Source organism: Panthera leo, chromosome D2, assembly GCF_018350215.1.
Source record: "Panthera leo isolate Ple1 chromosome D2, P.leo_Ple1_pat1.1, whole genome shotgun sequence".
Classification (NCBI taxonomy): Eukaryota; Metazoa; Chordata; class Mammalia; order Carnivora; family Felidae; genus Panthera; species Panthera leo.
Genome location: NC_056689.1, coordinates 22,832,676 through 22,856,887, shown reverse-complemented (window position 1 = coordinate 22,856,887; position 24,212 = coordinate 22,832,676).

Below are 24,212 nucleotides of genomic sequence, written 5' to 3'. Positions count from 1 at the left end.
TAAATGTTTATTGAATTACCTATACGCTTTAAATCTTAGTTTATATGTACAAAGTTGAAACAATACAAAGGAAAGCCAAAGGAATTTGATTATGAAGATACATTTCAGTTTATGAAAACTCCTAGAAAACTGGCCAATGATGTTTGTGTTAAAAGTTATTTTATTTACTACTGTATTATCTGAGTGAATTTAATGCATCAGTAATTTAGATACCTGGATTGCTTTAAGAATGTGGATTTGGGGAATTCTCATTACATATAAAAGCATCCTGCAGTGTTCTTTGCTTAGGGAGTCTAACCTGTATCTGTAAACCTTTGCAAGGTTTTCTTCATTCACTGCAGGGGACTAAAACAAGTAAGCAGACAGGGATGTTTTAAAATGAAAAGGAAAAAAAAGCCCATCCTGTCATATGACAATTCTGTAATACTTCTGAGGATCAACACTGGCTGTGGAGATGACAATATGGTGTGTGTGTGTGTGTGTGTGTGTGTGTGTGTGTGTATGATTTACAGTTGCAAGAGCATTTAAAAACTGCAGTAACACTAACAAGTTTTCTGAAGAAGAAATAAAGAAATCAATTCCATTTACAATAGCATCAAAAACAATAAAATATTTAGAAATGCATTTAACCAAAGAGCTACAGGACAACTTTGAAAACCAGATTGATGAAAGAAATTGAAGAAGACACAAATCAATGGAAAGATATCCTGTGTTCATGGATTGGAAGAATTAATGTTGTATCAACACTTCCAAAAGTCATCTATAGAATCAATGTAATTCCTCTTAGGATTCCAATGGCATTTTTTACAGAAATAGAAAAAAAACACTCCTAAAATTTACATGGAACCACAAAAGACCCTGACTAGCCAAAGAAATCCTGATCTGGTTAACAGAGGCAGTGGATGGGAGAAGCAAGGGAGGAGTAGGGATTACATTACTAGGGATGTAATATACACCCTGATGATAGTAACTAGCACTGGTGTATGGTAGATGGAAAAGTTGTTAAGAGAGTAGATCTTAAGAGTTCTCATCACAGAAAGAATTGTTTTCTTTTTATAATAGCCATATGAACTGAAGGATGTTAACTAAACCTATTGTGGTAATCATTTCACAATATACGTAAATCAAACCATCATTCTGCACACCTAAACTTTTATCAATTATTCTCAATAAATGTTATCAATTATTTCTCAATAAAACTGGAAAAAACTGTACAATAATCACTTTCAGGAATAGAAATACTGACATCAATGTGTAAAATAACACTCCTTACCCCTCTGACACGTTTTGAGGCAGCCTGGGACTCATGACATAGGACTTCCTGACAGAATGAGACTATGGCAGGGCTCACATTTACACTGAAGCTCAGGAACCGTTAGGAAGCTCCTACCCACAGCCCTCTACCTCACTGGTTTTTCTTTTTAAATTTAAAATAGTCATATGCTCTTCCCTCTGCTAAATGTATTCAGAACCTTAACATGAAAGCAGGAAAAAGCACATCAGCTCTTTTGAAATGGGAGCCTGGTTACTGAGGCTCTTCCCTGTCCAACTCTCCCTCTGGAGTCAGTTCTTCTATGGACTCCTCCATAGTATGGGGAATATTCTAGTTACTCACTCATCTGCCTTTAAGAGTCTAAAGGTTTTAGCCACAATGGAAAGGTACATCAGGAAAGACTTTCACATTCTGTTATTACTTATCAGTAATGACTACCTTTATTCTCTTTTGTTAGCTAGTAATTAACAGAGGTTAAATGGCTGTGACAGAGAAGTGAGCTCTAATTTGGGAAGATACTGAGGAGGAAAGTAAAGTATTTTGGACTGTGTCAGAAAGAACATGAACACAAAAAATAGGAAACATTGGGGGAAACAGCCTCAGAACACTGGTTGTCTGGTAGAATGAAAAAAGGTAGGCCAGAAAGGGAACTATTATGGAAAGAGAGAAAGTAGGTTATTGAAATAACACTAGTACCTGCCTTTACTTTTAGGCCTTTACTTCTAAGCTTGATAATCTGGTTCAGTGTTTGCTCCATTTGATGAGAGTCCTCATTAAAACTGAAGACTCTTTAAGAGCTTATTTTGCCCAAGTGATGGCCTGGGAGACCCACAGAGTACTATAGAAAGGAAGAAAAAGTGGCCCAACCTTCTCAATGTAGATCCTAGACTTTCAGGAAACCTTTGGTTTAGGGGTCTGCCTGGCTTTGTTTTAGAGCTCAATTTCATGATAACTCGTAACTGAATTCCTTCTTGGCTTGGCCATTTATCCCTGAGGATGCCTCAGAAAGCAAGAAGAGCAGGATTGCCTTTTGTCTTAAATTTGCCCATCTCTGCTAGATTCTCAGATTCTTTCTTTAGCTCATCTTGTGAGTTGGATGAAAAGTATTCCCATTTGTCAAAGGTCATGGTAGAGAGGGGTAGTGTGGTGTGAAGGAATTCAAGTAAGCAACTCTGTAATCAGTCAGTGGTTCATTTTACTTAGAATTTATGTATAAATAAATAAGGATAGCAAATAGAGAGATTGAGAATCATAGTGAGCCAGTTTCCCCCACATCATTTATTAAATTATCTGTATTTTCCAATTACTTTTCCTGTTTATTCAACACCTTTGTGAGGAGTGACTCAGTAATCTCTAGATTCAACCGTTTCCCTGAATGCACATTCACCTTGAGTGCTTCTGTATGTGATGCCCTCAGTGCAGTGCTTTTATGCAATTTTTACATATGGTTTGTGTTAGGGAGATTTAGTTTAAGACAGAAAGATGTTTTTCAACATTAGATACCAACTTTTTTCTTTAAATACTTCTTCTGTTCCATTCTCTCTCTCTTCTTCTAGAATTCCAAATACACGTATAACTGAATATTTGGTAATGTACTACTGGTCCCTATTCATCCTCAGATTGAATAATTTCTATTTGCCAATCTCCTCTTTCTCTGTCATTTCCATTCTGATATTAGGCTAGCCACTGAAGCTTTTATTTGATGATCTATTTTCCAGTTCTAGATTTTCCATTAATTTCTTTCTATAGTTTCTATTTCTGTGCTGAAAATTTCTATCTTTTCCTTGAATGTACATATATTTTTCTTTATATCATTGATCATAGTTATAATAGATATTTTTAAATCCTTCTCTAATAATTACAACATATGAGTCATCTCAGGTTTGGTTGTTTGGTCTCTGTTGATTAATTGTTTTATTAAGAATGGATAGCATTATTCTGTTTTTCTTAAAAGGAATTTTGAACTGCATCCTGGACATTGGGAATGATATGTTGTGGAGACTCTGGGTTCTGTTATGTTTCTTCAAAGAATGCTGATTCTTTTTTCTTCTAGTAGGCAATTAAATCAACTGAACTCAAACTGAGAATCTCTGTCTCCTGTATAGGGAACGACAGTCCAAATTTCAGTTCAGTGTCGTTCCTTTTTTTTTCTTTATCATTAGTTAGACTACTAAATCTATTCTGTGAATATATTCAGATTGACTTATTTCTTTTAATATTAGCCAGATGCTTGGACAAAGTTCACAAAAAGAATTTGAGGTTTTCTTTGTCTGGATTTCTACTTTCTAAAATTTCCTCTCACTTTCCCATTATGATAGTTGCTCTGAAACCTATCCTCTAGTTCTTTATTAAGTAGCCTAGTCTAAAGTTTTAGCCAGCTCATACAACTTGATTATGGTTTGCCTTGAGGTTACAAAAAAATGGGGGAACTTACTTTATACTATTTCCTTACAGGAAGTGTTAACTCCTCTCTGTCATTTTTCTGCTTATTCACTATCTAGTGCCTTCATTGCAGTTTTACCTTTCACATTTATATTGATAATTCATCGCATATTGCTCTTTTGTTATGGTGTTAAGTGGAAAATCAGGTTTATTTCCATATAATGATCCAGTCACATTTACTAGTCTGTCTTTTCCCCACAACATTTACTAGTCTGTCTTTTCCCCCATTATAGTTCAACTTTCATCATATAAAAATGGTCTGTTTCTGAATTGTTTAATCAGTTATAATTTGTCTGCTTTTGTGAGAGTAAAAATGTTTTTGTTAGAATATATTTGTAATATGTCACTATATGGTGGCATGAGTCATCATTAGCTTTTTTTTTTAATTATTAGGATTTTATTTCTTTAGAGAAATATTTGGTTCACAGTATAATTGAGGGAGAATTATAGAGGCTACCCATATACCACGCATGTATTATCATCATTCCCCACCAGAATGGTACATTTGTTATAATTGATGAACCTACAGTGACACATCATATTCACCCAAAGTCTATAGTTTACAGTATGATTCACTGCTGGGATTGAACATTTTATGGGTTTAAACAAATGTATAATGGCATGTATCTATCATTATGGCATCAAACAGAGTATTTTCACTCCCCTAAGAATCGTCTGTGATCCACCTATTTATTCTATTCATCCCTCCCCAACCCACACTAGCAACCACTAAACCTTTTACTACCTTCATAATTTTTCCTTTTCCTGAATGTCAGAGTTAGATTTATAGAAGATATCGCTTTTTTAGATTGACTTCTTTCTTTTAGTATGCATTCAAGATTCTTCCATGTCTTTTCATGGCTTGGTAACTCATTTTTTTTTTTTTAGAGCTGAATAATATTCCATTGTCTAGATGTACCACAGTTTATTTATCCCTTTACCTACTGAAGGATATCTTGGTTGCTGTTTTAATAGTTATGAACAAGCTTCTATAAATATTAACGTGCAAGTTTTTGTGTGGAGACAAGTTTTCACTTTTTTAGGTAAATAACAAAGAGCATGATTGCTGGATCATAAAATAAGAGCATGTTTAGTTTTGTAGGAAGCATCCAAATTGTCTTCCAAAGTGACTGTACCATTTTGCATTCCCCTCAGCAATAAGTGAGAAGTCCTATTACTCCACATCCTTGTCAGCAGCTGGTGATTTCAATGTTCTGGATTTTGGCCATTCTAATAAATGTGTAGTACCATCTCCTTGCTTTAATTTTCATTTCCCTAAAGACATATGATGTGGAACATCTTTTCATATGCCTATTTGCCATCTGTATATCTTCCTTGGTGATGTGTTAAAGTCTATGGCCCATTTTTAATTGGGTTGTTTTTCTTATTATCGAGTTTAAAGAGTTATTTGCAGATTTTGGATAATAGTACATTATCAGCTATACCTTTTGCAAATATTTTCTGCCAATCTTTGACTTGCTTGTTTATTCTCTTAAAATTGTTTTCGCAAGACAAAACTTTTTAATTTTAATGAATCCCAGCTTATCAATGTGTTCTTTCATGGATGTGCCTTTGGTGTTATATCTAAAAAGTCATCACTATACATAAGGTCACCTTAGTTTCCTCCTGTTATCTTCTAGGGTTTTATGGTTTTGCATTTTATATTTAGATATGTGGTCCAGTTTTCAGTTAAATTTTGCAAAAAGTCTCTGTCTAGTTTATTTATTCTTTTCTTGTGGGTGCCCAGTTGTTTGAACATGATTTGTTGAAAAGATGACCTACACTCCATTGTGTTGCCTTTACTTCTTTGTCAAAGAACAGTTGACTAAATTTATGTGGGTTTATCTCTGAGCCCTCTATTCTCTCCTATTGATCTACATTTGTCTGTTTTTTCACCAATATTACATTGTCTTGATAACTGTAGCTTTACAGTAAGTCTTGAAGTCAGGTTGTGTCAGTTATCCAATTTGTTCTTCTTCAACACTGTGTTGGTTGTTCTGGGTCTTTTGCCTCTCCATATAGACTTTAGAATGCATTTTTCAATATTCATTAAATAGTTTCTGAGGGTTTTTATTGTGATTGCATTGAATACCTTCATCAAGTTGGGAAGAATTGACATGTTGACAATAATGAATCTTCCTATCCATGATATGGATTATTTTTCCATTTATTTCTTTTTGGATTTCATTTGTCAGAATTTCTTGGTTTTGCTCTTATAGAGCTCGTGCATTTTATTAGATTTATTTCTAAGTATTTTATTTTGGGGAGTGCTAATTTAAATGATATTGAATTTTTAATTTCAAATTCCACTTGTTCACTGCTGGTATATAAGAAAGTAATTGACTTTTGCATCCTTTTTTTTCTATTAACTTGGTTCATGAAACCTTGCTGTAATCCCTTGTTAGCCCCATTTTTTTTGTTTTTGTTTTTTGTCACTTCTTTCAAACTTTCTACATAGACATCTACAATAATGTTATCTGCAAACAAAGACAATTTTATTTCTTCCTTCCCAACCTTTTCACTTTTTCTACCTTTTCTTTTTGCATTAGCTAGGACTTCCACTTCAATGATGAAAAGAAGTGGTGAAAGGAAGCATTCTTGCCTTAACCTGATCTTAGTGGGAAAACTTTAAGTTTCTCACCATTAACTATGATATTAGCTGTAAGTTTTTTGTAGATATTCTTTATCAAGTTGAAAAATTTTCCCTCTAGTCCTAGTTTACTGAGAGCTTTTTTATTATCATTATTATGAATGGGTGTTGAACTTGGTGAACTGCTTTTTCTGCATCTATTGGTATGGATGTATGATTTTTCTTCTTTGGCCTGTTGATGCAATGGATTGCTTTACTTGATTTTTGAATGTTGAACAAAGCTTCCATACCCAGGACAAATCCCACTTGGACATGGTGTGGGATTCTTTTTTTACATTGTTGAATTTAATTTGCTAATATTTTCTTGGGAATTTTTACATCTATAATCATGAGAGATATTGGTGTGTACTTTTCTTGTAATTTCTTATTTTTCTTGTCTAATTTTGGTATTAGGGTAATGCTAGACTCATAAATGAGTTAGAAAGTATTTCCTCTGTTTTTATCTTCTGCAAGAGATTGCAGTAAACTGATAATTTTTTTCTTAAATATTTGGTAGAATTTACCAGAGAACCTTTCTGGGTCTCGTGCCTTCTGTTTCAGATGGTTATCAATCATTGATTCAATTTTTAGAATAGATATATGTCTATTCAGATTCTCTATTTCTTCTTGCATGAATTTACTCCACTTATTTGTGTTATATTAGCATTTCATCCTGCTTTATTATTTAATAATTTTTATTTGTTTTACTTTTATTTTTCTTCTATCCTATTTTCCATTGGACAGATTAGGTTTTCTTCATCTGGTTTAAAATTTAAGCTATGCATTCTTTTGTTTCTGAATGTATTTGTTTCTATGTAGTTACCTTAACCTAAGAATCATACTGAACATTTATTTATAACTAAAGATTTTTGTAAAACACTTTTTATTATGCAAACTTTCCATCAAGTTAAAAACAGAGAAAATAGTAAAATAAAACAAATAGACCACCATCTTACTTCAACTGTTACCACCAATTGCCAATATTATTTCACCTTTAACTTCCTCATGCCCACCACCCCACAACTACTAAAATTACTTTGAAACAAATCCTTCATGTCATTTTACCCATAAATATTTCACAATGTATCTCCAAAAGATTAAGACTTAAAACACATAACCATAATACAAGTATGAAAAGATACATTCTATGCAGGCAGCCTATAAAAGTGGGAAAAAGCAAGGAATTGGTTCCTTTTGTAGAGCTTAGAACCAGCTCTGGTGACAATTGAATTTAGCTCAAACTGATTTTGAATTTCTGACCTCCAGACCTGTAACAGAATATTTGCACTATTTTAAGACATTAGGTGGTAATTTGTTATAGCAGCAATAAGAACCTAATACATTGTTGATACTGGTCATTGTTTCTAGGACTTTTCATGGCTGGAGCAATAAAAAATACATTATATGATAAAATGTATTATATATTTGTACTATTACTTCCAAATCAACTTCAGGACTGAGTCTTTACTTACCCTCATTAAATTTACATTATATCTATTTTCTCCCATGCCCAAATTCAGTTTTTAGTGACAAAAAATTAATAATTACTCATTTACTCTATCCCAGATTACAAATACACCAGTTTTAGAACAATACCATTGCTACCACCCAAAATATGATTACCAAAAATGGCTTATTCTTAGATTGTTTCCCACTGAGATTATAAAATAAAATTACTGCATCTTAAAGTCATTTGCAATAGATCTTCCCTGCATGATTATGCCACCAACTGGAGACTGAGTTAGCTTCATTTGTTTCATTTTTAGTTTTTAATGATTTCTTTTTGATTGAATTTTATTTTATAATCATATAAAATATTTTTATGGCTCCAACATTAAATCCACAAATCAAAGTTTGGCTTCTATCCCTGTTTTTTTGCACTATTCTCTTTCTCTTTTGTGAGTACATTTTTTTTTAAATCACTGGACAAATGTTAGATTTGTTTTTAAAAATAGCTCAGATAACACTTGTTCTTTACTATGCATTAGTAATATAAATAAAAAATGTGTAACACAGACATTTTAAAACATACTAAAAGCACACAGAAAAAAATTATTAAGTGCCCTGGATACACCACAAACCTTGCAATTATCAGCTCCTGTTTCCCTCTCCCACTCACCTTCCCTCTTCTAACATTATTTTTAAGCAACATCTCCAATATTAAATTATTTTATCAATAAATATTTTAGAAAGTATCTCTAAAAAATAAAAAATAAACACAATTATTAAATCAGCAAGTATGAAGAGTTTAAACTTGCAGGTTATCATTTATTTTATTTTATTTTATTTTATTTTATTTCATTATTTAAGTATAATTGACATACAATAGCCTATTAGTTTCAGGCATATAACAATAAAATATCACCTCATACCTGTCAAACTGGCTATTATCAAAAAGTCAAAAAATAATGAGTGGTGATAAGGATGTAGAGAAAGATAATCATCATGCACTGCCGGGAATATAAATTGGTGGAGCCACTATGGAAAACAGTATGGAGGCTCCTCAAAAATAAATAAATAAATAAAACTACCATATGATCTAACAATTCCATTTCTGGGTGTTTATCCAAAGAAAACAAAAACACTCATCTGAGGAGATATATGCACCCCTCTGCTCATTATTTATTTTTACAGTTTTCTTTTTGAAACTAAAGTCCAAATAAAATCCACCCATTATAATTTTTTCTTAAAAATATTTTTAATCTCTAGGTTTTCTCTTCATAGTTTTTTTTTTCTTGCAATCTTTTTTCCCCCTACTGTTGATAAAGCTGCATTGGTTGTCCTATAGATTATCTCATAGTTGGCATTTTACAGACTGTATCCCTGTGATGCCATTTAACAGGTTTCTCTTGTCAGTGTATTTGCTACGAATTAATATTTGGATCTAAGGTCTTGATAAGAGTTCTTCAAAGTTGGTATTTTCCTCTTTAATCAAGAGTCACATACTACACGGTTTTTCTGTCTGTCTCTGGTGATCAATTCTTAGATCCATGAAGTCATTAGGGCTGCAAAAACACCTGATACCATTCATATACAAAGGCAGGATTACAGTTTGATTCTTTTTATTTACAGGTTTTTAAAAGTACTGAGGTGGTCCCCTGGTATCAGGGATCTCCAGAGAAACAAAGCCAATAGAGTGTGTATTTGTGTATATGAGATTTATTTTAAGGAATTGGCTTACCTGTATGGAGGCTAAGTCCCAAGATCTGCAAACAGTGAGCTGGAGACCAGGAAAGCCAGTAGTATAGTTTCAATCAGAGTCTGAAGGCCTGAGAACCAGAACTGCTGATGGTGTTAAGTTCTAGTCCAAGGGCAAGAGAAGACTGATGTCCCAGCTCAGCAGTCAGGCAAGTGAAGTTCATTCTTCAGGGAGGTCAGACTTTTTGCTCTACTCAAGCCTTCTACTGATTGTATGAGTGTCACCCACATTAGAAAGGACAATATCCTTTACTCAGTTTAACAATTCAAAGGTTAATCTCATACAAAAATACCCTTATAGGTACACCCAAAATAATGTTTGAGCAAATGGGTTACTCTGTGGCCCATTCAATTTAATACATAAAATTAACCAAGATATCTGGCTTCCTCAAACAGGAATCATTTCCTTTTTCTTTTTTATTCTTTTTTTTTCTTTTTTAAGAAAAGTCGTCATGAACTCATGGATTTAAATATATTTGATATGTTTCTAGCCATTGAAATTATGTTCATTATTGATACTTTTCCATTCTTGGACCCTTCAATTTGGCTCCTAAATCATTTTGATACAGTTATAGTAGGTTTTGATAGCTTCTTTCTTTTCATTGTGATATTCACACTTATCATGTACGTTTCTGTCCCTAAAAAATCAGTCATTTCCCTGAGGAACCCTGCTTCTTTTTAGAGTAAAATGCTATATTCTGGGTGCTAGGAGTGCATATTACTTACACTGAGTTGATTATTACTTTCAAATTTTTCCATAAAGCTAGGAATATGTAATTAATTCTTATTATTCTAATTCAGAACCACAGAATTTTTGTTTTTTATTAAACTTTTAGAAATATTACATATATGTTCTCTCTCTCACTGAGAATCATAACTACCAATAACACTAGGCCTGACAGAATTAGTCTATCAAGTAATAACTACTTGCTGAATCCTACATTACATACACAACAGCATCAGAAGAACAATATCTATTATAACACCAACAATATGATTGTTAAAACAACTTAAGATTTTTTTTGCAGTTATTTTATCCTTATGATTTATTCACTAGGCTTATGTAGTCAAATTATTATATTTTAAAGTCACTTAGGGTAGTATCTCTATGTGTAGTACACATAGAGATACTAGATACCCATACACATTCATTTCACTTTTTTAAAATAATTTTTTAAATGTTTATGTATTTTTGAGAGACACAGTGTGCAAGCAAGAAAGGAACATAGAGAGAAGGGAACAGAGGATCTGAAGCAGGCTCTGTGATGACAGCAGACAGCCCAATGCAGGGTTCAAACTCATGAACCACCAGATCATGACTTGAGCCGAAGTCAGATGCTTAACAGACTATCTAGTAATTAAAAATACTTAAAAATATTTATAATATTTTATATATTATATATAATATATAATATAATTAGTTAAATATAATTATAAATTATCATATATAATATGTATTATATGGCATAATATATAACATATAATTTAATTATAATCATATATAATATAATTATAACATATTAATAGTATATTATTAATAACAACAATATATTAATAATATAATTCAATTATCATTTAATTAAATATAATTATATTGTATATAATATAAATTATAAATTTGTAATTGTAATTATAAATTAAATTCTGTTCATAATTTAATCAATATATAATTTAATAAATTAAATATAATTTAATTATGATTAAATACAATTTAATTATATAATATATAATTTGATTATAATTATATATTCTATATAATTAAAATTACTTTTAAAATTAATTAATAGAGAAACTGTCATATGATCCAGCAATTCCACTTCTGGATATTTATCTGAAGGAAAAGAAATTACTGTCCTGAAGAGATATATGCACCCCAATGTTCATTGCAGCATTATAGCCAAGACATGGAAACAACCTAAGTTTCCACCAATGGATGAATGCATGAAGAATATTATTCAGCCATAAAAAAGGAATCCTGCCATTTGTGACACTTGGATGGACTTTGAAGTATTATGTTATATGAAATAAGCCAGACAGAAAGATTAATACTACATGAATTCACTTATATGTGGAATCTAAAAAGCCAAATCCCTAGAAACAAAGAATAGATTGGTGGTTGTCAGAGGCAGGAGGTACGGGTCTGGGGAAATTGGTGGGGTGGTCAAAAGGTACACACTTCCAGTTATAAGATAAATAAGTTCTGGGGATTTAATGTACAGCATGATGACTATAGTTAACAATATTGTATATTTGAACGATGCTACAACAGTAGATCTTAAAAGTTCTTAAGTGTATGAGGTGATGGATATTAACTAAACTGTTATGATATTCATTTCATATATATACATACATCAAATCATTATATTTGCACACTTTAAACTTATAAAATTGTTATATACCAATTACATCTCAATAGAACTGGTAAAAATTATTACCTTTATTTTTTAGCACATTCTTGGCTTTACAGGATAACTTAGCAGATAGCCCAGAGTTCCATATTCCCAACAGATATGCCTTCCCCCATTTTCTTTTATTATTAAGTTCTTTAAATAGCATGGTACATGAGTGTGGTACATTATAATTAATGAATATTGATACATTATTAATAACTAATTAATAAGCATTACTTACATTATGATTCACTCTTTTTGTACAGTTCTATGGGTTTTGACAAATGCATAATAGTATGTATTTATCATTAAAGTTTCACACAGATGGTTTTACACCTTAAAAGTTCCCTGTGCTCTACCTTTCAGCCCTTCTCTCTTCTCCTAAACCTGGAAACCACTGATCTTTCACTGTCTATAGTTTTCCTTTTCCAAAATGTCATATTGTTGGAATTATACAGTATGCAGCCTTTTCAGACTGACTTCTTTGACTTAATATACACATTTCAGGTTCCTCTATTTCTTTTCGTGACTTGATAACTAATTTTTCTTTTTTCATTTTTAAACATTTTTGTGTTTATTTATTTATTTTGAGAGAAACAGAGACAGCACAAGTGGGGGAGGGGCAGAGAGAGAGGAAGAGAGAGAATCCCAAGCAGGCTCTGTGCTGTCAGTGTGGGCTCTGACATGGACTCCAATTCATGAAACCACGAGATCATAACCTGAGACTAAACCAAGAGTTGTAAACTTAACTGACTGAGCCACCCAGGAGCCACAACAACTAATTTCTTTAAATCTCTGAAAAATAATGCATTGCTTGTATTACCGCAGTTTACCTATTCACCTATTGAAAAATATCTTGGTTACTTTCAGTTTTTGACAATTATGAGTAAAGCTACTATAAGTATTTGTGTACTGATTTTTGTATGGACATAATTTATTTGTGTAAAGTCATAGGAGTGCAATTGTTGGGAATGATAGTAAAATTATATTTAGTTCATTTATGTGAAAGGCTTGTGTTCTGATTCATCTGTTTGCATATGAATGCCCAATTATACTATAGCACCATTTGTTGAAAACAGTATCCTCCTCCGTTGAATTGCCTATGCTTTTTTAATCAATGATCACTTGGTTATAATCATGTGGGTCTAGCTTTTATCTCTTTGTCCTGTTCCCTCCATTCCCTTGCAGTTAACTGCTTTAAAAATTATGTATCCACCCACTTTCCTTTTTTTTTTTTTTATTCTAAGAAGTCCAAGAGGTGAAGTAGGAAATAGTGTGCCAGATCACCAGAGTATAAAACCCCATGTTTTGGTAATTTACACAGGATTATTTAATTTGTTTAATTATTCTTTTAGAGTACATAATCTATTTATTTAAATTCAAGTTGGTTAACATACAGTGTAGTATTGATTTCAGGAGTAGAACCCGGTGATTCATCACTTACATACAACACCCAATCATCATCCTAACAAGTGCTCTTCTTAATGCTTAGCCCATGCCTCCATCCACCTCCCCTCCAGCAACCCTAAGTTTATTCTCTGTATTTAAGAGTCTCTTATGGTTTGCCTTCCTCTCTGTTTTTATCTTATTTTTTCTTTCCTTACCCAATGTTCATCTGTTTTGTTTCTTAAATATTGTTAAAATGTCTATACTACCCAAAGCAAGCTATACATTCAATGCAGTCTCTATCAAAATAACACCAGCATTCTTCCCAGAGCTAGAACAAACAATTCTACAATTTGTATGAAACCAGAAAAGACCCAGAATAGCCAGAATAATGTTGAAAAAGAAAACCAAAGCGGGGCATCACCATTCCGGACTTCAAGCTGTATTGCAAAGTTGTAAGACAGTATGATATTGGCACCAAAACAGACACTTAGATCGATGTAACAGAATTGAGAACCCAGAAATGGACCCACATATGTATGGCCAGTTAATCTTTGACAAAGCAATAAAGAGTATTCAATGGAAAAAAGACAGTCTCTTCAGCAAATTGTGCTGGGAAAACTGGACAGCGACATGCATAAGAATGAACCTGGACCACTTTCTTACCCATACACAAAAATAAACTCAAAATGGATGAAAGACTTAAATTTGAGACAGGAAACCATCAAAATCCTAGAGGAGAAAATAGAAAGCAACCTCTTTGACCTTGGCCTCAGCAACTTCTTACTAGACATGTCTCTGGAGAAAAGGGAAACAAAAGCAAAAATGAACTTTTGGGACCTCATCAAGAAAAGAAGCTTCTGCCCAGCAAAAGAAACAATCAACAAAACTAAAAGGACACCAATGGAATGGGAGAAGATATTTGCAAGTGACATACAGATAAAGGGCTAGTATCCAAAATCTATAAAGAACTTACTTATCAAACTCAACACTTTCTTAAATAAATGGTAGCATACCATACATACTCTTAGTGCAGGCTGTTGAAACAAGATACCATAGTCTGGATGCCTTAAACAACAGAAATCTATTTATCACAGTTCTGGAGGTTGGGTAGTCCAAGATCAAGATGCCAGTCAATTTGGTTCCTGGTGACAGCCCTCTTCCTGGTTATATCCCTACATTGTGGAGAGAGAAGGGGGAAACAAGTTTTCTGTCACTTCTCAAAAGGCCAGTGATCCCATCATGATAGCTTGCCCTCATGATCCAAATGTCCCATCTTCAAATATTATCACTTTGGGGATTATAGTTTCGACATAAGAATTCTAAGAGGACACAAACATTAGTCTATAGCATATACTTTTGTCTAATTTGATTGGTCAGTAACTCCAACATAATGTTTAATTTTTTTAACATTTATTTTTGGACAGAGAGAGACAGAGCATGAATGGGGGAGGGTCAGAGAGAGAGGGAGACACAGAATCCGAAACAGGCTCTAGGCTCTGAGCTGTCAGCACAGAGCCCAACGCAGGGCTTGAACTCACCGACTGCGAGATCATGACCTAAGCCGAAGTTGGACGCTTTACCGACTGAGACACGCCCCTAACACAATGTTTAATAGCAGGAGAACTAGTGGCTAGCCTTTTCCTGACCTTTGTAGGACAGCCTCTAATGTTTCCTTATTAAGAAAGATACCAGCATTTGAATAGATAAAAATTATAGGTAGATAGGTAAAAAATATATTAACATCTTCCATTCATTCCTATTTTAATGAGGTTTTAAAATGAATAAAATTCAATATTGAATTTGTCAAGTGTCTTTCCTGTATCTATGGAGATGATATTTTTTTCCCTTTACTTGACTATAATGATGAATTACATTAAGTGTTTCCTAATGTTGGAACACACATGTATTTCTTGAGTTAACCCTATTTAAACATGATAATAATGCTTTAGTGTGTTGTTGGATTCTGTTTGCTAATATACAAGTCATATAAAAATTTTGCAGCACTATTTTTAAGTGAGATTATTCTGTATTTTTTACGGGGAAATCTCTGTCAGGATTTGGGGTCATGTTTTAATTGTTTCATAAAAGTAGAATTCATAGAATCTCTTGTGAAACCTTCTGGACCACGTGCTTTTGTGTGTTGGGGGTGTGGTTTCTTTAACTACTATTTTTATTTCTTCTATGAAAAATTATCTATTTAGATTCTCTATCTCCACTGGGGTTATTTTGGTAAGTTGTAGTTTTCTAAAAAAAAAATTCCATTTTATATTTATTTCTTGACTATCTATATCTTCCTTCCAAAAGATAAATATTCTCTCATGCATTGTTTCTTCTTATTTTTTAGAATTTTAGTTCTAGTTTGTTTCAGGTGTATTTAAATTTATATTGTCCTCATTTTTTAGATGACAATATGTTTCAAAAAGTGATTTGAGTACATTAATGTCTGAATGTCTTCAGTTATCCTCCTGGGATCAGCTTTATTTTGTTTGCGTGCTTTCCCTAAAGAGGGCCCTGAACGTTGGACTTCAGCAAGTCTTGTAAGGATGTGTTTTCCATCAGATTTAAATGACATGTTGGTAAATATAAAATTTTATAATCACAGACTTTTTCTTTCTACACCTCAGAAATAATATTATACTGTGTCATGCTTTTTTCTTTTCAATGTACTTCTTGTTTCTTTGTAATATATCTGTTCTTTCATTCTGGAAACTTTTAGGATTTTCTTTTTTGGGTGTTATTATATTTTACTATACTTTGTGCAAGTGTAGGGTTTTACCCATTATTTTGTGCCCCATGAAGTCCTCTTTTTAAAATTAAAAAATATTTTAATTACTTATTTATTTTTAAAATTTACATCCAAGTTAGTTAGCATATAATACAATAATGATTTCAGGAGTAGAATCCAGTGATTCATCCCCTACATATAACACCCAGTGCTCATCCCAACAAGTATCCTCCTTAATGCCCCTTGCCCATTTAGCCCCTCCTCCCACCCACAATCCCTCCAGCAAGCAACCCTCAGTTTGTTCTCTGTATTTAAGAGTCTCTTATGTTTTGTCTCCCTCCCTGTTTCTATATTATTTTTGATTCTCTTCCCTTACGTTCATCTGTTTTATCTTAAATTCCACATATGAGTGAAGTCATGATATTTGTCTTTCTCTGACTAATTTTGCTTAGCATAACACACTCTAGTTCCATCCACTTTGTTGCAAATGGTAAGATTTCATTTTTTTTTTGATTGCCAAGTAATTCTCCATTGTGTGTGTGTGTGTGTGTGTGTGTGTGTGTGTGTACATATATACACACCACATCTTCTTTATCCATTCATCTGTCAATGGACATTTAGGCTCTTTCCATACTTTGGCTATTGTCCATAGAGCTGCTATAATAAACATTGGGGTGCATGTGCCCCTTTGAAACAGCACACCTATATCCTTTGGATAAATACCTAGTAGTGCAATTGCTGGGTCATAGGGTAGTTCTATTTTTAATTTTTTGAGGAACTTCCACACTGTTTTCCAAAGTGACTGCACCAGTTTGCATTCCCACCAACACAGCAAAAGTGTTCCCCTTTCTCCACATCCTCACCAACATCTGTTGTTGCCTGAGTTGTTAATTTTAGCCATTCTGACTAGTGTTAGGTAGAATCTCATTGTGGTTTTGATTTATATTATTCTGATGATGAGTAATGTTGAGAAGTTTTCATGTGTCTTTTAGCCATCTGGATGCCTTCTTTGGAGAAGTGTCTGTTCATGTATTTTACCCATTTCTTCACTGGATTATTTGTTTTTTGGGTGTTTAGTTTCATAAGTTCTTTATAGATTTTGGATACTAACCCTTTATCAGATATGTTATTTGCAAATATCTTCTCCCATTCCATTGGTTGTCTTTTAGTTTTTCTGATTATTTCCTTTGCTGTGAAGAAGCTTTTTATCTTGATGAGGTCCCAATGGTTCATTTTTAAAAAGCCCTCTTTTTAATCCTACTTTAAATTGGGAAAATTTATTTTCCTCATCAAATACTTTTTCATTTATATTTTTAAAAATATCCATCCAGTATCTATTACTCATCTGCTTTTGCTTATATTTCTAATATTCCCAAGTATTATTTTGTTTATATGTCCCCATTCATTTTCTTTTCCTGCTGTCTTTTGGGAAAGGTCCTCAGTCTGTTATTTCAGTGTTTTACAAATTACCAACTGGTATTCTTTATTCACCTACCATACTTTCACACCTCGCATTTCACCTTATTTTTTTTTCTTTCTTCTTAGAACCGTGTAACACTCCTAATATCCTCATTCTCCATTTGAGTATATTTTTAAAAAAAAATTTTTTTTAATGTGTATTTATTTTTAAGAGAGAGAGCGAGAGCAAGAGACAGGGCATGAATGGGGGAGGGGCAGAGAGACAGGGAGACACAGAATCAGGAGCAGGCTCCAGACTCTGAGCTATTAGCACAGAGCCCGACGCGGAGCTCAAACCCACGAACCATGAGACCATGACCTGAGCTGAGGTCAGACACTTAACCAACTGGGCCACCCAGTTGCCCCCATTTGAGTATATTCTTTATGCATATTTGGATTATCTGCTCCAACAGTTCTTCATCATACAGTTATTTTTGTTCAGTTTATTATCTTTATATTATAGCTTGTATCTCTCAGTGAAGTCATGTTTCCCTGGGGATAACAGCCTTGCAGAGGCTCTTAAAATTTTTTGATTTTATTCTACATTAAGAATTACATTTTACCTCTCACAACCCATTTGATATAGATTTACAAAATGATACTTGTATATTTATTTTATATATATTACAAAATAATGTGTATTTTATGAGGAGCCATGCACTCTGGTATTTTGTACTCTATTTGATTTTATTGAAAAATACTAGTAACTAATCACTATATTAATTTAATTATCCACTAATGGGTCAACACCCACAGTGTGAAAAGTCTATGATACATAAGGGAAGGACTGAAGGTCAGGCAGTGGTTATGAGGGAGGGATTAGAGGAATAAACTGTAGAGCCTTAGGCACCACAGAATCCCTCAGACTAATCTAGTTTTCTCCATTCCATTTGGCAATAGCCCTGTTTTTAGCATTCACTTCTAACTCTTAGGGGCAGCACTAGGTGACAATCCTTTAGGGTTATAAATTTTCAGCCCTGGGGGTTTGGTGGAAAGGAGTTGGATTAATGAATAGGCAAGAGTGACTGGGCAGCTTATACTTACACCCTCTCCTTACCCTCAAAAGGCTAAGGCTGCTCTAAGAATATTCACACCCAGGGGCACCTGCACGGCTCAGTCATTTAAGGGTCAAACTTCAGCTCAGGTCAGGATCTCACAACTCAAGAGTTCAAGCCACACATCGTGTTCTGTGCTTGACAACTCAGAGCCTGGTGCCTGCTCTGGATTCTGTGTCTCCCTCTCTCTCGGCCCCTCCCTTGCTTGTGCTCTCTTTCTCTCAAAAATAAATAAACATTTAAAAAATTTAAAAAAAAGGACATCCATATCCATAGGCCTTTGTATTTACGTATGATTTCTGATGTAAAGGAGCAGGCAATGATTATCCAAAGGCAATGAAGGATAAGACAAGAGCAGAGCTTAAAAAATCTGCTCCAATCTATACTTCATTGCTGCTGTCAGGCTGCCTTGGTCCTAAGGGGATTCCCAACTCTTTCCAGACCAATTCGCAACAGCCTGCAGTCTCTCTGGGATTTCTCACAGTCTTTATGTTATTACTTCAGATCAATAATTCTTTTCTTTCACAGTGTCTCCAGAGCAAATTATATTTGGAAAAACCCAGCAACCTATTAGGTCTTTTCAGGAATCTTCAGAATAGACAGGCACAAAAATCATACTTTTTCATGGTGAAGACCTCAGTGAACAATCTGAGATGAGTCTACCTCAGAATAGGCATCAGGTGAGTGAGAGAGGACACATCGTTTCACTTTTTTCAAGACTGTCTTTGCATTTGCTTTCTTCTTTGTTGCCTGGGTAGCACTCATTCTTACAAGTTCCAGGTTAGGCTTCAGTGATGCATTTCAGCAGTGTCTGTACAACCAAAACCAAATAGGGGACTTCAGTCACTAATGCACTGGGAATGCAGTCAATCACAATAGCTCTGGGAAAACAGTCTGCATTTTCCTGGATCATGTGGCTCATTAAAGATAATTCAGGTCACTGCTTTTTCCAGGGCTACATTATGGCCCATATGTGAGGATAAGTATACACTGGCGTTATCTAACAAGCAGATGAGATGGGTCTCTAACTCTACAGAATGATATGAAGAGCTCCAAAAATCACCTCTCCTTCCAAGAGACCTCCATACCTGCTCTGACCTTTTCTTTAAGTTGGTCTTAAGTTCTCCATCTTGGTTTGAAATTTCTGTTATTTCTAATTCCTTTGAGTTAGGAAACAAAACCACAGAATTGTTTCTAAACCCCACCTATAAAAGTTCTTTTGGACATTAGCACCCATGATAATATCAACATTGATTAGTCACCACCCTCCATTCCAATTAAACAGGTGCCTTCTTCTACATCTGATCTTCTCCAGAAGGGTGCTTTCCCCTCCCATTATTCCCCAGATCTAGATCTGCCACTACCATCCAAACAGTCACTCATTGTGATCCTCAGTTCTTTATTTGTTCTCACCAAACCACCACATATTCCTGTTAGTTTTAACTTCTAAGTTTTCTAGAATCCAAATGCTTCTCATTCTTGCAGCCAGCATCCTAGGCATCTCTCCCTCTAGGTATCTTCCACTGCTTTCTGACTAGTCTCCATATTTTCTTTTTTTTAATTTTATAAAATTAAAAAAAATATGTTTATTTTGAGAGAGAGAGAGAGAGAGAGAGAGAGAGAGTGTGAGTGGCGGAGGGGCAGAAAGCGAGGGAGGAACAGAATCCAAAGCAGGCTCTAGACTCTGAGCTGTCAGCATAGAGCCTGATGCAGGGCTCAAACCCACAAACCCCGAGATCATGACTTGGGCTGAAGTCTGACGCCTAACTGATTGAGCCACCCAGGCACCCCAGTCTCCATATTTTCAATCTTGTCTCCCTCCAATCTGTTCTCAACATGGTGGCCATAATGTTTTGACTATTAGTACACTGCTGAAACTGTTCAGTGTTGCCTATTGCCCTTGGAGTGTTCTGCAAATGTTCCCCCCCCCCCCATTAAAACATACCCACTAAACACAATGCACTTCCATTAGTATCAGCAACTAATGTAGTTGATCTCAAGAGGTTTTTGCATTCCAAAGTTGAGAGGGGAAGATACAGAGGGACACATCTGAATCTCCTGAATAAGCACATTCCCATAACACTGTAGGTATTCAATAAATGTTTGACTGAGTGGATGATGAATGAAAGACAGGAAAGGTAAATTTTATAGCAAGAAGCAGTTGAAGGTAAGTTTATAGCATAAATTTCTATAAGTGGAGTGCATGAGATAATATTGGGAACCTGTGAAAACTTAGTTATGTGAGTATGTATGTGTTCATACAGATACGTGCACAGATGAGGTAACTAAAATGTGTTCTTCATATAGCAGGATCTCTATCAATAGTTCTTGAATAGAAAGAAGATTCTAAGAATAAAATCATAACCTAATTTTTGCCTGGGTTCGCATAGCTTCTTGCCTAGATTTGGGGGATTCCTATGAATAAACAAATAACTCAATCCAAATAAAATCATAATTTAATGTGTCCTAATGTATTATTTGCGGGATGCTTAGACTTCCATGGTGTATTAATTTTCTATGGCTGATGTAACAAATTACCACAAACTTGCTGGCTTAAAACAATACAAACTATTACATAAAAGTTCTAGAGGTCAGAAATCTGATATGGTCTCACTGGACTACAATCAAGTTGTGGGTAGGGCTGTGTTCCTTCTGGAAGCCTGAAAGGAGAATCCCTTTCCTTTATTTTTTCAACTCTTAGAGGCTGCCCACATTCCTTGGCTCGTGGTCCCCTTCCATCTTCAAAGTCAGCAATGGCCAGCTGAAACATTAGCACTCTGCGTCCCTCTGACACTGACCCTCCTGCTTCCCACTTTCATGTTCAAGGACCTCTTTGATTACATGGGCCTACCTAGATAATCTAGTATAACCCCCCTATTTTAAAGTCAGCTAATTGGTAACTTTATTCTTTTTTTAAATGTTTATTTTATTTTTTGAGACAGAGAGAGACACAGCATGAGCAGGGAAGGGGCAGAGAGAGAGGGAGACACAGAATGTGAAACAGGCTCCAGGCTCTGAGCTGTCAGCACAGACAGCGGGGCTCGAACTCACAAACTGTGAGATCGTGACCTGAGCTGAAGTCGGATGCTTAACCGACTGAGCCACCCAGGCGCCCCAGGTAACTTTAATTATATCTGCAAACTTCATTCCCCTTTGCCACATAATGTAACATATTCACAGGTTTGGAGGATTAAGACATAGACATGTTGCAGGGGAGGAGTTATTCTGCCCACCATCCATGGTTATACTTCCTCTTTAGAGAATATTAGAAATTACAATGCATATCATAATGAGCCATAAAACATCATTGCCAAGTGTTTGTTCTAACTGTGCTCTACAGAAGGGTGTCCAGCTGGGGAAGTCCAAGTAAATAGAGAAAGTCCTGACTCCTCTCCATTTTATGATCTCAACCAGATATTAAAATATGTATAACATTGCAATAATTAAAACAGTGTGGTAACAGCAATAGTAGGTAGCATAATAAGACAAAATAGAAAGTCTGAAAACGGATCTATGTATTTTTAACAATTTGAAATCGCTTTCAATTTTCATGTGACACGTTTTTCTGTACTTCGCACACTAACATACCTAAGGTACATCAGCCAAATATGGGTTGCTATGTATATGTGAATCACCAACTCTTTTGCTCCAGAGCATACCTCTGATTCTTAAAACAGTTTTCGGAACTCTGTCATCATGTTTGCTTGAGCAATTTTTGGTGTTTGGAATGTTTAAAAAATTCTCAGCCTATTATAATGAGGTAAACATAGAAAAATGGAAATGCTGATATTAGTGATAATATATTTAAGATGTTTCTGGAAATTATCAGATAGGCCAAAATGTTGCATCTTTCTTTTTTATAGCGAGTTTATTTTGGCTTAAGCTCATCCATTGTCTGGCCAGTTGTTGAATTAATATAATAAAAATAAAGATAATATACTGAATCATGGAATTACATTATGGAACATGATTTTTTTCTTCCCCCTAAACGAATAGGTATAGTAGATAAATGGAGAAAATAAAGAGATCATTAAAATTATAGATTATCAAAAATGTTTTACACCCATCTTTGTTTTCATATTACTTATTATCTCAATAATTTTCCTATATATCACATTAATTTCCAAATGGGTCAGAAATACAAATGGATAAATGCAGGGGGTAAGAAAGAACTACACAACATTGCAAGTCCTAGAAGGAAACATGAGTGAATTTTTCTATTACTTGGAATTTGCAAAAATATTTCAAAATTCTAAAAGCAATAAAAGAAAAGAGTGCTTAATTTAATTCTGGGAAACTAAAAAAGTTTGTATAGCTGATTAAACACAGCAAAAAGACAAATTAAAACCTCTGGGAAAATATTTGCAGTTAATCACAGACACAGACTAATAATCTCTAAAATATAAAGACCTTCTGAAAATGGAGCAAATGCTCCATAAAGAATGTGCTAGTGAAATGAATAGAAAGTTCACAGAAATAGAAAATGAAATGGAAAATGTTTAACCTCATTTGTGACAAAAGAAATGCAAATTAAAAGTACCATTAGACCTTTTTTTACCCATCAGATGGGCAAAATTCCAAAGTCTGACAGCATACTTGACTGAAAAGGCTATGGATAAATAGACATTTTTATATATTCCTTGTGAAAATTGTAGACAGTCTGTGGAGGAGGATTTTCCAATATCTAACAAAACTATCTATGTTTGATCCAGCAATTACACTTGTAGAAATTTATTAAGACCAAAACATGGGCAAAACATTTGAAAAGATGCACAAAACTATTATAGCACCAGGGGTAATAGAAAAGACTAAGAACAATCCCAATGTCTATCAGTAAGGGACTAGTTGTTTAAACTTGCATATCTGCACAATTAAGTCATTTAAATAGAATGAGAAATACCTTTCTGTATCATTATGGAATGATCTCCAGGATATATTGATGAAGACAACAAGGTGGTAAAAGTATGCTAATGTTTCAAAAAGAGGAGATATGAATGTTTACTAACAAACAATGAAAATATAACCATAAAATCAAAAATTTAAAAAAGAGCTTACTTATAATGGGAGAGGAAATAATAGGGTGGAATAGACAGATCTCTTTAAATATACCTTATTTGGATGATTTGACTTTGGAAAGTTAAAAAATTTTACATTATCATAAAAGAAAATTTAATGGAAAAGCAATGTCTCTTCTTTTTTTTTAACGTTTATTTATTTTTGAGACAGAGAGAAACAGAGCATGAATGGGGGAGGGGCAGAGAGAGGGAGACACAGAATCTGAAACAGGCTCCAGGCTCTGAGCTGTCAGCACAAAGCCCCACGCGGGGCTTGAACTCATGGACGTGAGATCATGACCTGAGCCGAAGTCGGACGCTTAACCGACCAAGCCACCCAGTTGCCCCGTTCTTCTTCTTTTTAAGAGAGAAAGCACAAGCAGGGGACAGGAGCAGAGGGAGAGAGAGAGAAAGAGAGAGAGAGACAGAATCTTAAGCAAGCCTCATGCTCAGTGTGGAGCCTCATGCAGGGCTCGATCATGTGACCCTGAGATCATGACCTGGGCTGAAATCAAGAGTTGGATGCTCAATTGGCTGAGCCATCCAGGTGCCCCAAAAAGCAATATCTTAAAATGATGAATTTAATTCTATCTTCAGTT